The sequence below is a fragment of the Sinohyriopsis cumingii genome, chromosome 19 (genome assembly GCF_028554795.1).
Source record: "Sinohyriopsis cumingii isolate HCF-2022 chromosome 19, ASM2855479v2, whole genome shotgun sequence".
Lineage (NCBI taxonomy): Eukaryota > Metazoa > Mollusca > Bivalvia > Unionida > Unionidae > Sinohyriopsis > Sinohyriopsis cumingii.
In genome coordinates this window covers 60,651,512-60,673,233 of record NC_142979.1, presented here as the reverse complement: position 1 = coordinate 60,673,233, position 21,722 = coordinate 60,651,512, and the positions used below count along the sequence as shown (strand labels likewise).

Genomic DNA, 21,722 nt, shown 5'->3' with positions numbered 1-21,722 from the left:
AATTCAGTTTTCTCTATAAAAAAACGTTCCACATCACTGGCTTTGGCTACAAGATTTTCAGAGGTGAAAAAAATGTGTTGTTTATCAATTCTTTTTGAATGGCTTGGTTGAGAAATTCAGTATCTTTGTCTGTTTGCCATCGAAAAGGATGTCGACCAATTTGTTTTAAGGCGAGTTTTAAAGCCCGTAATTACTCTGAATTTATTTTAGATATTACAGAAGCCTCCTGAAGCCGATTTAAATAAATATAATGGACGCAAAGAAAATATTCGTAACCTCGATCGTACGAAGCAGAACGAGATACATCTGCTAAATCAGCTTGCCATGGTTGTGTTACTGTGCCTTAAAATACCAACCCAAACCGTCCATCGCTATCATGTTCCCCCATTTCTAGAAATTGGTATCCTTCTTTTTCCAAACTCTGGCGTCATTGGTATGTTTACGAATCTTCCATCGTCGCGTCTATCAAAAGATTCTGAAGTTCTTGGTGAAGATAAAACGTGAGCTACCTCGTGGATAAAAAAAAATAAAAATCCCTGACATTCGTACAGGATTTGTGTTTTAGCAGCAGAGAGGGCGAATCCCACAACTCCAAACACCGAAATAAGCCCTTTAAGCAGAGAGGGCGAATCCCACAACTCCAAACACCGAAATAAGCCCTTTATAAAACCCACCTTATTTCGGTGTTTGGAGTTGTGGAATTCGCCCTCTCTGCTGCTCCCACGCTTCATTGTAAACGCAACTGTCGCCGCGCTGTCGTCGTCAGAAGGGGCGCCGCCTACAACTTCCAAACGCCGAAATAAAACCGCGTTGACGCTTTGTTGTATGACGAAGTCATCATTGTCGCCGTTGTTGCTGCGTTTTTGCTGTCGTCAGAAGGGGCGCCCCCCTACAACTTCAGTGACTTTGTCGCCGACGCCGAAATAAAACCGCAATGGTGCGCTATGTAAACACAATTGTCGCCGTTGTTGCTGCGTTTTTGTTGTCGTTGCCCCCTCTGCTGCTGTGAATTAAAAATTTAAGTTAACAATAATGGTCAACATTGGAGAAGCACATTCCGCTAGCTAGCTCGAGAGCGACTAGAAGCAATAAAAAAATTTCTTCCTGTGAGAGATTCTGTAAGACAAAAACTTCAAGAACGGCAGCAAGCACAAGTTGAATTTGCGACAGGTGCAGAACAATTATTTAAACCCGTCACAACAGCTACTGAAAAAGCTGCGGCGGTCACTGAAAGAGCTTTACTGGGAGATCCTAGCGACGAAACAAAAGGTACTCTTCCAGTGCTAAAACAAACCGCCGAGCAGACTGAAAAAATTGCTAGAAGAACTAAAAAAACAAAAAACCTTTTACAAGATCTTCCAACTGATATAGCTGCAGCTCAACCCGGTGAAGAAATACTTGAAGGCATTGAACAAATTCGTACTGAACTCAGGTCTAAACCAATAAAGGAAAATATTGGACTGATTGGAAAATTTAAAAAGAATTTTATTGAAGATATTAGAAATACTAAAAGAAAAGAATTGCCTGAAAAAATATGAATTAGTATGTTTGATAAATCTAATATCTTAAAACCCGGTTCTGAGAAAGTAACCGACGACAATCTTATTAAGTGGATATATCGCATATATAAAAACAAAAAACAGGCCAGAGATGATGATTTAGAATACAGAATTCTTGATGAAGAAATAAAAAACCTTTATAAAGAGAAAATAGAACAACTAGGCCTCCAGCAACCTCTGCAACAGATAGAACAACAACAGTCTCCTTCGCCGGAACTTAAAAGGTCTGAAAAAGCAAAAGAAGAAAGATCGCCCTTAAGACTATTTAAGAAAACAACAAAAGAAGAAGCAACTGGCAGTGGTTTGGGAAGTGGCCTTACTTGTCCTAACAATATTATCAATGACGTATCACGGTTAGAAGTTCTCATCGGAGGAAGACGTGCCGGAAATAACTCACCAGAAATAATTAATGAAGCAGCTGATATCTGTCAGCGATTTTTTCAAGGTGGTATCATGGATACTAGCATGTATCGAGAACTTATTGATGAACTCGCGGACAGCGATTAGAGAAATAACAATTAAATAAAATGATTGTACACAATTCCCATCATAGACCAGTCATGATCAGAGTTGTAAATTCACGAGTACCCGTATACAGGATGACTTATGGAAATGGATTTGGTGATGTTGTTCGGGGTTTATTCGCGAGGATGGCACCCAAAGCAATACCGATCGCAAAACAATTATCGATGAAAGCTATTGACGTTATCAAAGATAAAGCTACTAGCGCTGTTGGTAGCGCCGCCGGTAAAGCATTCCTGGCAATAAAGGACAGACTAGCACGATTAATACGCAGGGCCCCACCACCAGTAAAATTACCAGCCACCGCAGACATGCCCGCAAATGTTAGTAAAGTAATAAATGAAGCCGCAAATGAAAAACTAGCAGCGCTGATAAATCCTGAACAAATAAACACAAGTTTGGTGGCGGGAAGTGGTCTTCGTTTTAGACGATAACTTCTATAATAAAATGTTTAAACTAGAATCCGACCCAGCATTCGCCATGGACGAACCGGTCCTTAAAAATGAATCAGTGCGTGATTATCAGTATTATTCTTATGACGCACGAGAACCAAATAAACGAGGACGAATTGAATTACAGATTCAGGATACAAGTAGATATTTCCTGCTCTGAGGCGTACATTGAAGTAGAAGGTGAAATTATAAAAACAGATGATACAGTATACGGGGATGCGGTTAAAATTGGTTTTGTCAATAACGGAATTATGGCCTTGTTTGATAGTGCTATCTACATGATTGATGGAAAAAATATTGAATCGATTCAGAAGGATGTCGATGTTGCTACAACAATAATTGGTCTAGCAAGATATTCTGATGATTATACAAGATCATCTGGTCCATCAATGATGTTTGCCAAGGACACTTCTAATCATCCTAACAGTGATCAGTTCATTATTAGACGACCAAAAAACCGTGCTGCTCCTAATCCTGCTGATATCGACGTGGAAGACATGATTATTAGCGCCAATACAGAATTTAATTTAGGTTTTCATACACGTAGACAAATGTTGAAAGGTAATCGTAGAAATTTTTCATGTGCCATTCCGCTGTCGCACATCTTTGGATTTTGCAGAGATGTCAGAAAGGTAATTTTTGGAGCAAAACATCCGGTCGTGCTTGTTAGAAAAAATAACGATAATGATGCTATATGGCGACCTCTAGGTGACCTTGGTAAGGTAAACATAACAAAACTATCACTGTGGATGCCGGTAATGACTCCTGCAATTACTGAAGAACAGCGACTGCTTTCTTTTATGGATCAAGGCGGTAAAAGGTTGTTATCATGGCTCACAACAACCACAGATAGTATTCAAAGTGCCAATAACGGTTTATTTACATGGCATATAGCATCACAGCAGGGGGTTTCCGCGCCGCGACATATTTTTATTGCTTTTCAGGATGCTGCACGAGTAGGTAATGAAACACGTTCGCATATGATATTTGATAAACTTGGTATCACTGACGTTTCTCTGAGAATAAACGGACATCAAGAACCGTCTGAGAATATACTGTTACATTTTGGTCATAATCACGTTGCACGTGCATATCAACGATTGGCGAAATATCTAGCGCGTGATCTAAATATCGATACTGGTTTGCAAATATCACAATTGGATTTTATATCTCATTATCCAATCTATTACTTCTCGTTAGAGCATCTTGATTTAACTAGACAGTCTGTCGTTGATATACACTTTCAGGCTACCGTGAATAGAGACCTACTAGCAGCAGGAGCTATAGCTAATTACAGAGCAATCGCTGTTATACTTTCTGATAGAACAATGTTGCTTGAGGGTGCTGGCGGCCGAATGATATTCGTTCATGCACCAGTGGAAAACATGTAATGTTTTCTGAAAACATGTAGACAATTAGATCAATCGCGTTTATTATAAAAATGTCATACAGTCACGTTAATGTCACTCTGACTCCTGGTCAGGTGAAAAAATTACAATCGAAAATCGCGAGCGCATGTGCGACAACGATAACGCTAAAAAATGATCAAATCGCTAATGGTGGTCCAAACAAGTTATCGCTGATTAAAACCCAACTAAAACATTTCAATAAAGCAAAGCAAGCGAAAACTGGAACTCAACTTGATTTCGCTCCAAAAGCCATCAAAGATATGGTTAAAACCGGTGGTATATTTCCACTTCTCGCAGCAATACCAGCGTTGATAGCTGCTGCTGCCCCAGCTGTTGCCAAAGCCGCCGCGCTAGGAGCTGTTGGAACAGCTGCTGGAAAGGCACTAAAGAAAGCCACTGGGAAAGGATACAAGAAAAAAGGGACGAGGGCTAAGACTTCCAGGAACTCCACCATCATGGTACCCAAAACGGTTCTAAGTGTTTTTACTCCAATGTCAAATTTTGATTTGCTCGATGCTGTTAAACAATTAAATATAAAAAATTTCAGAGGCGTCTTTATGAGAGATCAATTACCACAACAACCAAATAATCCAGAAACCGGAATTATTAATCTTGATAACAGTGATGGTCCAGGAACTCACTGGGTCGCTTACGCGATCGATCCACGTGGAATTATCTATTTTGATTCGTATGGGTTAGCACCGCCAGTTGAATTTCTCCGATATACAAAAGACGTCCCCCTGTCAAAGTCAGGGAAAGTGTGGTACTCAACACTGCCAACACAAACACTGACCGATCCTCCGATATGTGGCCAACAAGTATTGAATGTTCTTGATGCGATATCAGCGTCAACCAAACCACCTCATAAAATTGTGCACGAGTATACCATGGGTCGATTTAAACAGTTTCCTATCAAATAATGGTTGATATCTATGGAAGATCTCTTCTCAACAGAAAAGTGAAGCGCGCCGACGTGGATTTATCAAAATATGCGACCAAAGATGAAATCGATAATCTTTTAAGTCTGACCGAGATAGACCCAGATGAGGTTGTTATTTTTCAGGACCGGCACGGAAAACTAAAAACCAGCGATATCAAATGGCATGAAATAATTCGTAGGGTTATTGGAGCTACTCCGGGTAACATCCATGTGTTCACTGATAGCGGAAAAATCAGAGATTCGCTGATATCAATCGCGGCGTTGCGAGATGATATGCAGAAAGTTGCAGTAAAAAAGACCGGTGATACAATGACAGGTGAACTCAGCATGAACGGTAACAAAATAACCGTGTTATCGGATCCAACATCCCCGGAAGATGCCGCAAACAAACAATATGTTGACGCCGTTGACGGTAAACTAACAACGTTGCGGGCTGAGTATGATGTTCATGTAAACGCGTTTACAAATCTCCGTAGAAACTTTAGAAAAACCGATGCGACCACGGATAAGTTCTTTGGAACTCCTCCCGTCATCGACATAAAACTTTCTGATATCAAGACCAACATTGACACGATCAAACAAACACAGCAGGATATCGTAACGGGGATTCCTGAGATCGTTAACAAAACCAGTTTGATTAAAGTCCCCACTGGAGTTACTCCCGGTATATCACCAACATAGTATACACGGTATCATCTGGATTTGCAACGTGGTCTCGACAAAATAATACTATCAAATATACAGCAACAGTCACTGGAGTGTATAGACTGTCTGTGTTCAGTGCCGCTAAATTTGAAATCTTCACATATTCCTGGAGACATTCCACCGACAAGTTTTCCGGGGTTGTGACTATCATATTAAACAAGGGAACCGAAGAAACATTTATACTGGAATCCGCCGACAAGAAATTAACCGCAACATCTTACTGGTGGTGCTTGAAATTTGTAGCTGAAATGCCTCAATTGGTTACTGCGTAAAATAATGAAATGGCCTCGGATGCGCAACAATACAGATATGATCAAGTACGCGAATGGCAGTCAGAGTTAAAAAAATACCATCAACGAATGCACAGCAAAGGTAAAAAAATACAAGCGGCGTGTAACCATGTTAGACACAATAGTGTATTCAGTGTCAGCGTTAGTTGCATCCACCGGAGTATTATTGTCTGCGTTAACACCAGTAACAACTGCAATCGCGGTCACAATTACAGTTTCAACATCAGCGACAATTGCAGGAGTTACTAATATTATCGCGAAAAAAATATCTTCATGTGCGCTAACAAAATTGCACGAGTATGAAAAGTTAAACAACGCAGCCACGTGCACCTACTCGAAATTGTCGTCGCTGATATCATCCAGTCTTGACGATACAACAATATCAGATTCCGAATTCGCCGAAATGGCAATGATGTATGAAGACTAAACTCGAAGTACAAGGTACTTCGATTTGAAACGACAGCAGATAAATAATGACGGAATTACTTCAGCAGATAGTCGCAAATACAAGCCCGGCGCGAACTTCTTTGTTAACAGTAACCACAAATAAGCCAGAATTCAGTATTAATTTTCCAACTGCGATTCCAGTAAGCGAGATCGCGTTAGCACAATTACGAGTATATCACAGTTGGCCCAATATCAGATCAAAATCGTCTGGTGGATTACCAGCAAATAATTCGTTTGTGTTTGCATATAAAAATAAACCCGATGGTACACCAGACTGGAACGTCATTGGGTTACCAACCGGGTCTTATCAAATCGAAGAAATCAATGACGAATTACAACGTCGAATAAAAAATATTACAACAAAGGAATCCAAAATACAATAACTGTTCATGAGCCAACGCTGTCTTCTGCCATTGAAATAAACACCCCAGACTACGCCGTGGATATATACAATAGTTCAATCAGAACAGTGTTAGGATAACCTGAAGTTGCTCCACTGGCACGACCAATACCACCAACACCTAAAAAGTCTGATTATTTCACTGACAAACAATCATACCATGAAATTACTCCAAATTACAAACGACATTTAATTAACATAAGACGTTCACATTTGTCGACAAAAACGATATAGGTTGGGCTTTGCATTATAAATTACCTTCCTCCCCCGAGAGTATCTTTGGTTTTAAACTAGATTATATTGCCAGATGTTTTCAAGAAGTTAATCAATTACATCAAACACAACTACAGAGGTTACGGCAGCATTTTCAAGAACATCTCCTTGATTCACAAAGTTCACGTGAAGAAATTATCAAACACGTTGAAAAGTTAAATCAGCTTGTATCCGATATGGAATATCTCAATCAGCGAGCAGTTCAGGAAATAATTGATGACAAGAGTAACAATAAGCAAAAATTTCTAGCTGCATATTCACTGACAGAAGCCAAGTTGCCGAATTTTAAATTTCCCAGATATAACTCGCCTGAGTTAAGAAAATATGTCAATGATCTAATCAATGACATACTCGCACAATAAAGAAAAACACTACCGGAGCCAACTATCCTCAGACACAACAATAGTCTTTCGGGTGATGGCCGCCATGTATCCCCGGGCATCGTAAATACAACCGAAGTGGTCACGGTCAATCTTGTGTGTGATGTCATTGATGGCAGTTACAGCACGGACACGACAGTATCAAATCAAGCCCAGCAAGGATTTATTCTTTATTCATTTACTCCGAAAGAACCACCTGGATTTCTGATTGTGCAAGAGCCGATCAATCCGGTCTATCTACGATGTCATAATCCGTGGCTGACCAGAATAAATTTCGCGCTGACAGACCAGCGTGGGAATTTTCTTGATTTACGGAATGAAACACTACATATTAGTCTCCTGGTGAAGTCGTAGACTTCCAATCAGGGTGAAATCCTAAGAGTTTCCAAGTCTGAAGGACATTCAATCGTAAAACGATTTTCAGTGAAAAAAATTTTTGCACACTGTCCGATTTGCTAGGTGTTTACTGGTAAAAGGCAAAAAACAAATATATTTGACCCAAAATCGTTTACGATTTCACAATTAATCAAGCAAGTATTATATAATGTATCATCGCGTGAAATGTTTCATACATAACAAAGAACTTCTTGATGAAGCTGTCAAAACCGGAAAAGTTACCCCGGAAAAAATAATTGTTCATGTATACGGTAATGACGATTTTATACTGACTGATGCGCAACTACAAGATCATGTTGTGATTGCGCATTGCGGTATACATCAAATCCTCGAATATACGCGTATTTAGATCTTAGATTAGATTTATGAATATGTACCACCACACATGTTTTCGTGTATGACAAACAAGCGCTCGAGCAAGCAGTTAGGGCTGCATTTGCACAAGAAGAAATTAACGTTAAATTCATTATTGACGAATACGGAGACGAAGACTTCTTACTAACACAGCAACAGTTAGATAGTCTCAGACGCGACATATTATTTCAATTGTATGCGACAAAGATCAAACTCTCAATTATGCACAACCCCACCGACTAATAAAAATACTATCAAGGAAGTAAAAAAAAGTGATATATTTTTTTTACTTTCAATTTCATTTCCAAGTACTTGATTTCTAAGTAAATCAAGGTGAGGTATTTACTTCCTTGACTTCGTCAGCCTTGACTTCGTCCTTGATTTCATCAAGGGACATACAATCCTTTAATCTCCTTACACGAGTATTTATTATCTTTTTTATTTCATACTCTTGAGCTAATTTCAGCCTAATCTTTTCAATTGCACGAGACAATGAAACAAATTCATTTACTTGTGCTTATTCTACTGTAGCCAGCGATTTATACAAATTGTTTTGAATTCTTTTTATAAATCGATACTGAGCAGGAAGAATATAACGCCCTGCGCATTTAGCTTCATGTAGTGATTCAAAATCAAACATAATTGTTTCAGGATTTAGTGATATATTAAATTCGCGCTCTTCTAATTTTTTAATAGCAACAATCACATCATTGATATTTTTGTAATTCATATATATAATATTATATATCTAAAAGAAAAAAAAATGGACACTACATCTCAAATGATAGGCTACCAAACTCAGGAGCGGAAACACAACCTTCATGTGAGCTAACCTGTCAAATAACAGTCTAGAGAGCCCAGAGGGTGTGTTTGCGAGCGACGAGAAATTCCCCTTGTGAACCCCTAGCTTACCTAAATGATATGCTGGCAGGTTCATATAGGGACAGTACAACATATAGTATTTACATTTGTAAAGCTTCTAAAGTGCCACCGCATTTTAGCAAGCTTACAGTAGGACAGCACAACATATAGTATTTACACTATTTACCGTAGTAACTAAGGACAGCACAGACAGATACGGGGTTATATTCTACGCCCATCAAAGTTGCACACCCTCCCCCAAAATCAATCCCGCAGAGTGGCAAAATGTTACCCCGTCACAGGGTGATAACGCCGAAAGTTGTGCAACTTTGTTGGGTTTCGAAACCCCGTACATAATTCGGACGCTATAGTATATAAACCGACTGATACTTGGAAGTTCAAAAATAGCTCACTCGGTTTTTCGTACTTGTTTTCTTAAATATAATCGCAGAAAAAATACAGATGAACCAGAAAACCGAACAAATGTAATAAAATAAAGATTTTATCTGTCAAAAAAAATATTATTTATTGTACACCCTCCCGTGTTGACAGTTTTTCACGAAGTCACCTTGACGAAGTCAAGGGGAAGTAATTGGAGATCGTGTTACCTGTACACGGAGAACCGTTTACCTGTTTGTAGTATATATCGTTAACATGTTCTGAACTAAATTTAAATTCTGGACTGGATTTTAACACAGAATTTGAAAAATACCTGTACTTGTGAACGCGGAAGTGTTATAGACTGTGACTCAATTGTTATACCGCTCGGGTATTGCACAATCTCAAGGAGTGCTGCGCAATCACATTGACAAAGGGAGGGAACTAATTGCGTGAGATATGCTTAACGAAGTTATCTCCCATTTTACATTAAAAATCCTCGGATTTTAGTGAAGTAAATAACGAAAAACAATTTTCTGCTTATATGTTTTTGAGAGGACAGATTTGTTCACTTTATCTGCCACACGTTGAACCGAACGGGGGTTAATACTGAAATACTTGGCAGCTGAGTTCATCGATTGAAATATTTTTTCTTCACTGGTAATTATATTGAAAGATCTCACAGCTCTGGGAATTTTTAAAAATTTACCAGTACCACCTCGTGCAGAATTCTCGCTCTGCGTGATGGCTTGTAGATTAGATAATCCATTAAGTCTTTGTCCATCAATGTGATCAATTACAAGACCGTCCTCGATCTTCCCCAAGAAACACTCGAACACGAACCTGTGATTATAATAGCTTTTATCCCCAGTTTTGAATCTAAGATAACTAGAAGTATTAACAACACCAACTGGTTGTTTCAACCTGCAATGTCTGACTATTCCCTCACGATTCGCTTCGTAATTCTTAATGATAGGATGTGGGACAAATTCTTGGCTCAGTTATATAATAATGTATTTGTCTAATTTATAATTTGTCTGAAAACTTAGTTAAATAATCACGCTCACATTTCAGCGCAACGTCGTTATTTTTATTTTGTTGTAATATCGCTTGAGTTCACGGTATCTCTTTCCTTCGCAACTTGCACATAACTGTGTTTTACCCCTGACCCTAACACCACATCGCAGGCATGGTATTGGTCCTAAACTCCCCCTTCGGATGCTTTGGGAATGGTTTCCGCAGAATTCTTTTCTGCAGGATTTATTACAAACAGTTACGGATCCAACTTGAAGCCACTTGCATCGGTTCATTATATATGTAATATTTCTTATTTAAATGTTTGTCTTAAATATAATATGGAGGAGTTTGAAAGATTATCTGTCATCGCCACCGGGAAAGCTTCTAGATTCGATCTTGACAGACTAACCCCTGACTCAAGGAGACGAGCTCTGACTGATCTGTTTGATATTATCAGGAATGCCAAAAAAGAATTCCGCGACGACGGTGCATCTCACGTGTGGTCGTCATTTAAAATTATACCCAACATTGACAGAGTCAATGTTGACGAAGTCATCGATGCTACAATGAATGATGCACGAGCGAAAACAATTATTTATTATCTCTTTGATAGTCAGAAATATTTTTTCAGAATAAAATTTATTGTGCAAGCAGATTCCGATACTTGGATTATCCGTGACAAAAATGACCCTGTCCTTGCTAGCGGAAAGACCATTCTGTTAAGTAAAGATTCCAAACTAGAAATGCTGACTGGGATTGATAAACCATATTACGCGAAAGCGTATCCTGTGACCGCGGTCATTTATGGAATCTATCCGATAAAAAAACCAAAAATTGATAAACTCACCCCGATGAGATTGTCAAGGCTGAATTGTGTAGCCGAGTGAGTAATGGAACATTTTAAAAATGCGATGCGGCGAAACGGTCTGACTGCGTTAAGACAGCCCAAGATAGCAGCGTGGGCGGAGCGACTCAAGGATACAGGAGCATCAATAAACGATGTTGCCGAGCTAGAAAAAGCATTAAGATCTCCCATAACCGTAATAACGATAACAGAGGAAGTATTATACAAATCGAAATATAATCGATACGGGGCTCCAATAAATATCATTGATCATAACGCTCACGCTTGGACTAACACAGTTACGATATTTCCGCGGGATCGTGTTGTGAAATATTATCAGGGGAATATATTTGATTTTATTAAACAGATAAGTAAAAATGATCCTGTGTCGATGTGGTTGTTTAAAAGTTCCGAAGATGGCGAGTATGATCAATTTGTAAGATCTAACGGCGAATTATACCGGACGGAGTCTCTGCAACAACAAATGAAAAAACTCGCAGAGAAATATGTAATCGAAGAAAATACTGAGCAGTTATTAACTAATTGTTTTGCAGTTCCGAGTGATGCCGCTCACACCGCCAGAGAAAGAAATTCGTGGAGACCAACCCGAAGTGAGTTTCTCTCGGATATACAATTGAGTTGTATCGAGTATGGACATGGCGGGCTGTGGAATACCGAGTATGACTACCGCGAGATGATTTCCGTGGATATGATTGCGTGTTATCCGGGAAGCTTTCTCGGGATGGGCGAGTGTAACGAATATTTTAAGCGATTTGGACATCCCACGAACTCGATCACACGAGTTGCTATAAAGTCCTTTACCCGATTTTTCCCTGACAGGATTTGCTCGTGTGACTTCGTTTAAATTTGCCGAAAAACTTCATCCGTGCTGTTATGTTTGGTTTGGTAGACACTTTAGTGAAAAGCGCTGGGCACCAATAGTGTTATTGCGATATATGCTTGACAGCCGAATACTGGTATCGTTGACGGTCAGTGAAGCAATCATATCATATCGACCGCAGACTTTAGTTTGGTTGCCAACACCGGAGCGTATCAGTCTCGATGAAGTCATTGAAGAATATGCACGAGAGAGTCCAAATACTCCCATGGACGTCATTGTCGGTGAGGCTCCTAAAGTTCTTAAGATTAAACTCAGCAATAGTGAAAAAACAGCAAAAGATCTCGGACGAAGAATAATCGGTAAATTTACTCAAGGTGGTGCATATGATCATAAACTACATCATTCACGATTGATTATCGATGACGCTGAATTAAATTTTATAATTGCCGACGCTGCTGCGAAAAATATATTTTGTAATCGGGAGGACGCGCGCTTGTCCGACGGGGAAAAGTTGGGCACAATTGTAAGTTATATTAGCGGAGAATCGCCTCAATACATACATTTAAGATCTTCGATGCTGGCTTATGTTTCTATAAATTTGCTATCAATGATAAATTGATTTCCTGACACTGCAGTTAGAGTTGCAACGGATTCATTTTATGTCAGTAAAAGATATTCAGAATCACTGGCTCGTTTTACAAGCAATGATGAATCATGGAGTTCGTGGATAATAAAAAAGGAAATGTTACATGGATATTGTGGATCCGCTGATGTTGAAATTAAGGATGATTATTGTAAATCAGAATTATCAGAAATGTCGAACGTACCATCTGTGTACGATCGAATCACTAGACACAAAACTGTTTATTTGAACGGACCGGGTGGGTCTGGTAAGACAACTCGAGCGATTGAATTATTTCGTGGAAAATCGACGATTTGCGATTCAGATATGATTGTGGTAACACCTACACACAGGCTCGCCAGGGAGATGAAACAACGAGGAGTCAATTCTTGTACTTATCACAGCTTTTTCAAATACAGCGGTGGTGTATGGACACCAGATCAAATGGGAACAAAATATATTCCCGGGAAAACAATTTGGGATGAGATATGTACGGTACCGTTAGATATATTAAAATTGTTCCTGGATTGGCTGCTAACAAAAAATACTGCAGTGATAATGTGCGGCGATCACGGTCAGCCACCACCTATTGTTGGTCCATCTCCGCATTTGTGGTTAAAAGATTTTGTTGATTATTATGAAGAAGTGTCTGATGATCATAGAGCACTTGATGCAACGTTGAAGGAATTTAAAACATTAATCAGATTACAACCGAAAAAAAAAATTCAATGCGAAATTATGCGCGACATGATTCCTGAAACTTCAATGAGCGACTTTTGGAAAACATGGAAACCAGACGATTTGATAGTGGCAAGTAGAAAGATAGTTAGAGACACACTTCAACAGCAGTTATTTCAATTACAGCGGGAGAAATTTCCAATGTTGCCAACGCCGCTGTGTTATAGACCAGCTGATACGCGGTTACAGAATATAGATGTTGATATTCCTGGGATAGAGTCAAGGAAACAGAATTTAGTATTGAATGATATTGTGCTAGTTGACACTGATGCTGTCAAAGACGCACTGCGCATGAATAAATCCCCGTGGACGCTAGAATACGCAATGACGATACATTCATCTCAAGGACTGACTATCAGTGATATAACTGTCTGGATCGTTGATGATCGAATCGAATGGTCAAACCTGGTTTACTTGGCTGTGTCCAGAGTCAGAAGAATATCTCAACTGCGAAGAATTGTCTTGGATGAGTCAACAGCTGATAGCGATGAGAACAACAGTGATATAATAAGAAAAAAATTAGCCGGCTACAAACAGAGTGACAAAAAAAATAATCGCGATTTCGACTTTGATGTTGAATTTATTAACGCGTTAAAACAACAGCAGAATAATCACTGTGCGAGTTGTAATTGTATAATGCTATGGCAGTATTCGGATAAAAATTCAAGACAATTTACCGTAGATAGAAAAGATAACAGTCGCGGTCATACACGTGATAATGTGATGTTGACCTGTCTTGAATGTAATCGACGTACAGGCGCCGGTGCCAGTTAAGTGATCGGGGTGGTAATTGTGTGTCCTCGGGAATTACTTGTAATTGTTCACGTGTGAATCCACGTTGAGGAGCAGTCGAATCCAGCCTGTAGATTGCTGGCCTACCAGTGGATTATAGTTATGTTAGATATCTTGTGTGTGGTAATACTCCAGATAGGATCAGTCGCTCTTTTTTTACCACCTTCAAGTTCACCTGGTTCATATAAATATCTCACAGTGACATTACCCAGTATTGGCTGTGCTGAGAAACCAAGTCGTTGCACAGGTATATGTTTTTTAGTGACCGCGATGGCAGGTTTCATGTTGGTTGTTCGAGTAATTTCATTATTTAGCGCAGCTATCACGCAACCCATTCGCATGATCTCGTGTCCTGAATGAATTCCTTCGCGTACTGATATCCAAATAACCGCTCAGCAAGTGTTCGATTAAATCGCTCAACAATTGCCTGATCACGATGAATTGCAGTATGTCCTCGCCTGATGGTAACGTTATGTTGTTTCATCAACGACGATACCGCGCCTTGAAATTCTTTACCAGGATCAACTTGTAGCAGCTGTGGCCATCGTAGACCACCTTGTGGTCCAGGTCCTCGTTGATAAATTCGTTCAAACGCAGAAGCAACCTCAGATGCTGTTTTAGACGCTAACGGCTCCGCATCTTTGTATCTACTTGCAACATCAACTACAGTTAACGCGTACTTGTATGTTCGGCGACGAATGGTATCATGTGGCAGAAATAATACATCAGCCTGATGAACTTCATTTGGCACACTAACATCAAAATGTGCAAAGTGAATTTGTTTAGGCGGTGGTTGGTAAATTTGCCATATTGCCTGTCGGGATAACCAATTCTTAGCAGTATCACGTGTAACCGCTGCTGCACTGGCAAGCTTGCCGATTGCTGCGCTACCTCTCCAGTATCCTCTTCGGGAATAATAAATTGATTCCATTATAATTAATTACCAGCGCCTAATACAAGCTTATATTTCACTGCAGATTTTATTAACCAGCTAGCTAACCTTTCCTTGAAAGATTTATCAGTAATGGCATTTAATGCGTGAATTAATTTCACATCCGCGAGATGGCGCTGTTGCAAATCTTTACTTCGGTAAGCTACATCATGAACATGGCATGCGCTAACGATGGCATTTACCGGTTCTTCTCCGGGGTTTGGTTGATTCTGGTCATCAAGTCTGATATCAAGTCGGGTTCCAGGACCACAGTAATTATATCCTGGAAGATGTTTTTCTCCTAGGTATTTAGCCCACGGAGCTCCTGGTAATTTTCCTAACTTGGCTGCGATATCACGTCCTTTTTTTTTTTTTACTCGACGCCGATTTTGGCGCTCCACCTGACGGAATAAATTTGAACTTCGCTGTGCCGCATCGTTCACACTTGCCTGTAAGTGCTTGTCGATTATTTTTTGTTGTAGTGGTTGTTATATCTGCAGTTGGGGTACGTGCTCTATATTTCACACAATATAAATCCATATTCTTTTATAATATATCTAATGGAGATCACTGACTTTTCTGCTGAAAAACGACGAGAGCCAATCAAACATAACTCGGTGCTACCAAATTCAATTCGAATGATAATTATAGGCCCATCTGGGAGTGGTAAGACGCAGTTGTTACTTAATTTAATAATGAAGTTGTTGAAGTGGGATAAGTTGTATTTGGTAGCTCCATCTGTGGACGATCAGCCATGCTACAGCGTGTTAAAAGATTTTAATGAAAGTGCCAAGTCGGTAAACGACGATGATGATGTTATTGAATTTATTACTAGTATTGATGAATCACCAAGTATCGATGATATTGATGGGACAATTAACAATTTAGTCGTGTACGACGATGTGATGTTGGACAAACAATCAAATCCTGCCAGGATATTCTCACGCGGCAGACATAAAAACGTGGATGTGATTTATGTAACTCAGCGATATACACAAATCCCGAAAGTGATCAGGGACAACTGTAATATTCTTGCGCTGTTCAACGGCGTTGACACACACACGTTACGAAATATACATCAGACTTGGTGCAGCGGCGATATGGATATAAATAAGTTTAAACATTTCTTTAGTCGTGCTCAGGCAAAACCACATGGGTTTGTAACGATAAATTTACATGATCCTCGAACACGGTATCGAGTTGGGTTAGATACGATTTTCAGCTAGAGAGCAGCAGAGGGGGCGACGACAACAAAAACGCAGCAACAACGGCGACAATTGTGTTTACACAGCGCACCATTGCGGTTTTATTTCGGCGTCGGCGACAAAGTCACTGAAGTTGTAGGGGGGCGCCCCTTCTGACGACAGCAAAAACGCAGCAACAACGGCGACAATGATGACTTCGTCATACAACAAAGCGTCAACGCGGTTTTATTTCGGCGTTTGGAAGTTGCAGGCGGCGCCCCTTCTGACGACGACAGCGCGGCGACAATTGCGTTTACAGTGAAGCGTGGGAGCAGCAGAGAGGGCGAATTCCACAACTCCAAGCGCCAAAATAAGGTGGGTTTTATAAAGGGCTTATTTCGGTGTTTGGAGTTGTGGGATTCGCCCTCTCTGCTGCTGTTTTTTTTTTTAAATCCAATTCACCCACGGAATAAGTCCCAATCCTATTTTCTCCATGGTTTCTAGCATGATGCATCCACTTATACATTTGTTTTAAACCTGGCAATAGTAATGCAACCAGTGCAAAGCTTTATGCTAAATATTGAAAGCTGACTAGTTGATATGCTTCATTTTATATAAGACAAGTTTGTTTTCCTACATGACCTTCTTTTGCGACACTAACCCAAACGCTTTTGGAGTGACAGAAGCTTCCTTCAAGGGATCGATACCTCTGTACTCAATAAATAACTGTCGAAATTTATCACAACAACTTCGTAAATATCCAAATCAGATTAATACTACTTCAGCATCTCTTCTTGAAAATCAAAGGGTCCGAAGAGCGGACTTGACACCAAGTGGAGAAAGCTTCTCGCTATTTCTGTTTGCATACCGTCTTCAGTCAAACGTGGAGGCATGATGAGTTGTTTTTCTTTGGGATTGAAGAAGTGTGGGAAATATTCTTTAATCACTGTGGCAAATACCTCATGGCGTCTTTAAGCTGCAAGTTTCAAACTTCCTACAAAGATGTATATAGGTTAATATATAGGAACCTTGGCACGTGAAGATGTTGACCGTCTAACACGACTAGAGAGAAACAAAACTAATTTTTTAGTGGCTCAGACAATGCATGTTTCGCATAATAAAAATAGTCCCCAGAAGCTAGTTAAATTAATAACGGGCATTTCTATCATCAGTAGCACTTAAATGCAGATTATTTTTTTTTACAAATTATAACTGAAAGAGCAGCTGTCTTTCCAAATGAAAAGAATATTTGACAAAGACAGCATTTTTCTAAACCGGATTAATGAAGGAAATCTCTGTGTTGTCAGTGTTTGACTTGGGTTAAGCTGGGCAAGCTATTATACATCGATATCGATGGGAATATTTGTTTTCACCTAAAGTGTGTAAATTTCACAACTAAGCATTTCAGCTCTTGGATATTCCTGTGAATGGATGATTACTGGCTGCATAAATTCCAGATTTACTGTAATATATATGCGACCAGATATTTGCATTATTTGATTTTGGAACATTAGACATAGACACATAAAACTTGTATTTAGAGTCGAAATTGCACGTTCTGTCAGTTGGGAGACTGACTTACGTCCACATTTTTCTGTAAACAGATATTAGTTTATTTACTCTATAAGTAAGCATGGATGCGGGAGGTCGCGGACTCAATCCCCGGCCGAGTCATAACAAAGACTTTTAAAAATGGTAATAACTGGTGCCTTGCTTGGCACTCAGCATAAGAGGTTAGTGTTAGGACTGCTCGGCCTGGTGTCAGAATAATGGGACTGGGTGGGACATGATGCTACATGTCTGCGGCATGATTCCCCATAGTCGGAGTTTCCTCTGACCCTTGTCACCCCATTTTTAATATTTGGACATTTATGTTAGGGTGTATGGTCAGAGTCCATTCCCTATCGAAAAGTTGGAATTCGTCGACACCATTTGGTGTCTGCATGGGGTAGCCGCTTACTAGCCGTCCCAGCAAACTTGAACGACCTTTCATTAAAATATACCTGCATGAAACCGATAGGAATATAATTTACTTTCTCAGAAATTGCGATCATACCTTTCGTTATGTTTTTAATCCGCTGACAGACGAAACGAAAGTACGTCGTTGCTGAAATTTGACCTTGATCTGGCTATTTACATTCCTAGTCACGTAACTACACAACTCTCGCAACCTACATGTCAATGCCATCAGAGGTCATACAGTCGCGTGATATCAACAATACACCATTTATAGTTTTGCTGTAGGAAAACAAATCGAACATATAAATGAAAGTAACGTAATTTTTATAGGAAAATGAAATATAAAAAAATAAACTTCTCGTACTATTTATTCTGCAAACAACGACCGAAAATCAGCAACTTGAAGAAAACCAGATTCACTACGCTGAGAGCACATGTCAGTGTGGTAGTCACGTGACACCAACAAACGCGTCGCTGACACGTGCTCGGTACTTCTTGAAAATGGTTTTCTCCACCCTGCTGTGATACTGACAGGTTTCTGGTCGTTGTTCTCAGAAAAAATATGTTGAGAATTAAGTGTGTATTATATTTATTTACAAACATTAAGTGACTTCTACATAATATGTCCAAAGTCTATGTACAACAACTTTGGAAATTTGTTTATTGTCGATATCATGTGACCATATGACCGCTGGTGTCACTGACATGTAAGTTGCGAGATTTGAATAGCATCGTGACTCTGAATGCAAATGACCAGATCCAGGTCAAATTTCAGCAACGACATACTTTCGTCTCATCTTTAGCGGATTAAAGACATGACGAATGATATGCTCACAATTTTTAATAAAAAAATAATTTAATCATATTCCTATCCATTTCATGCAGGTATATCTCGAGGAAACTCGGACTATGCCCCAGTTCTAGACATCACCATAAACTGCCACACTGCATACATCGTAGCGATACGACTGAAAAATTGTTAAAGCTAGGTTAAAATACCAAATCACACACACACCATAAGTAAGCAGATCCTTCCAGCCCCACGGGTATAGTACTTTGGGAACGCAGTTCCCTTACGGTTTTGAAATATGGCCGCCAAGTTATGATAGTAATAGTGAAAAGAAAGAAAGAAAAAGAAAACGTTCCAGAAGTCGGGATAAGTAAAGAGAATGCTGTGCAAGAATATCACGGGCTTATTTTGGACCAACGAGTGTCGCATCAAGTGATGTGTAAATATTGTCATGTCAAAAATATTAAACTGTACACATTATATGTAAAGTGTACCAACTATGTGATAAATTGCAATTAATTTATCTCCGTTGTGGTTTCACGTTGTTCTATGCACTATTTCAAGGGGTTTTACAGTTACGACAGCTTTGTTATAATACATCACATAATACAAAGCAGCCTCGCGTATAACGCGGGTCATTACTGAGCCTCTCGTGAACTGCATTACTGTATAACATGTAACGCTGTACGGTTTTCAACAAGCCTTATATACAGTAATGGATATCGTCATCTATTTGACATTTAAATTTTGAGGCAGAATGTTTAACGATCTTTCGTCAGATTTTTATATAAAAAAAAAAATTGTTGTAACTATTTCGATTGTTTTTACTATATTTTATAAAAACAGGCAAAATAATTTTGCGCCTTTGACATTTTTTGTTCTCCAAATGAAGGAAGCGTTACCATAAACGATAGTCCAAGTGTAATGCGTATGTTTCCTTGGCTTACGTGTTGCATAAATCTGGACATAATAATTTGTACTTCATGTTTGTTCTGACAGAGATATTTCGTTACATACTGATCTTTCAAGCGTATTTAGCTAGTGATATTTTGTTACATACTGATCCTTAGCTGTGTTTGTTTTGTTTAGGTTTGCGTTTTCAAGACCATGATAATTAAGGTACGCAAAAGAGTGTAAGTCTCTCTTTGTCTCTCTCAGAATGTTTCTCCCGAACTCCAGTAAATATGTTTAGAGTCCTGGGTAGCAAAGAATTAAAGTTAACTTTGATCATATAAATTTCAAACATTTTAAACAACTGAGAATCTCACAAAAGTGCATGTCGAGTTTTTTCATGATGGTATACATATATGTGCATACAAGATTTGATGCCAACACACAGGAGGGATAAATCAAGTGCTACCACTTGTGAAGACATGCAATGAGTAAACTAAAGTCCGAGTTCGGATTAAAACAGTACACTTAACGCAATCGATTATATATGAAGTACTAGTTTTTAAACCCACTAGGGTGGGGAGAGTGGTGGGGTACTGTAGTAAGCCCATGTGAAATGCTGATAACTGATTTTAGATAATAAAAAAAAGAAAGATATACTACTGTCAGTCAGATATCTTACACCAAAAAAAATTGAGTTTATCTATCAACGAATCGACTGATAACTACAAAATTTTGACGTATTTAAAATTGGCACTAGCAAACTCGATTATATAAACACGTCAATTCTTTGACACTTGCTCAGTTGACTGTAATTTTTGTTACGGATTGAGAGTTAGTAAAGGAATTTTATTTTTCTGTAAAAATAATAATTTATAAACTTAGAAAATGTTTAATAGAATGCGAAATGAAAACTACAATACAGTATTTTTAGCCAGTATTATAATGATCGTATTGTACAAATCCAATGGATGTACTTCATATTCCACGTCCCAGGGAATGCCATTTTTTATACCCGTTTTATTTCATTATTGTAACGATTTTTAGGAAGTATGTAAACAGCGTTTTGTGTCACTGAGCAAGAACTTACAAAACAGCTCTAGCAATCACGTTAAAGTGGTCTGTCAAACAAATATGTTATAACACCACAGCACGACCTTCAATACATAAACATGAATCCGGTATATGGCTCGTTATAAAATAGATGAGGTTTGTTAAAATAGCTATGAAGAATCGCTAGTAACCGAGCGCCAGTTTGTGAAGGCATGTGTGGCCCGAATTTCACATTTCACCTTCCTGTAACACTGCCTTCAGAACTAGGTACATAAAAGATGTATGTAACACTTACATGTGTTTGTCATGGAGGGTGATCTCTGGAGTCAACTTCATTTTTGTATCAAGATCATTGGTATATTGTACAGCTTTCCCAAGCGCGTTATTGTCAAAAAATGTACAAGTGCAGTTTTTCATGAAACGGAAACTCGAAGCTAAATTACATTCCTAATAGAAATCAGCTCTTGGTGGTTTTGAAACTTCAATATTTATCGCCCTAAATGGAATGTACGAATAGATTGATCGGGGTTTTTCAGAGGCGTAGCTGGGGGAGGGGGGCAGGGGGGTACATATGTCCCCGGGCGCCAAGGTACAGGGGCGCCAAAATGAGGTTTACAACGTTACATTATAATAAGTAAACAAGGGTAATATTCAAAAATGTGATTAAACGGGGAGGGGGCTGGGGCGCCAATTT

At 39.1% G+C, this 21,722-nt stretch overlaps 1 protein-coding gene across 1 annotated transcript in view; it reads right to left on the bottom strand.

Moving 5' to 3' along the window:
• LOC149775803 (proline dehydrogenase 1, mitochondrial-like) overlaps positions 1–21,722 on the bottom strand; it is a 156,862-nt gene that overhangs the window by 134,475 nt on the left and 665 nt on the right. The window lies entirely within an intron of this gene.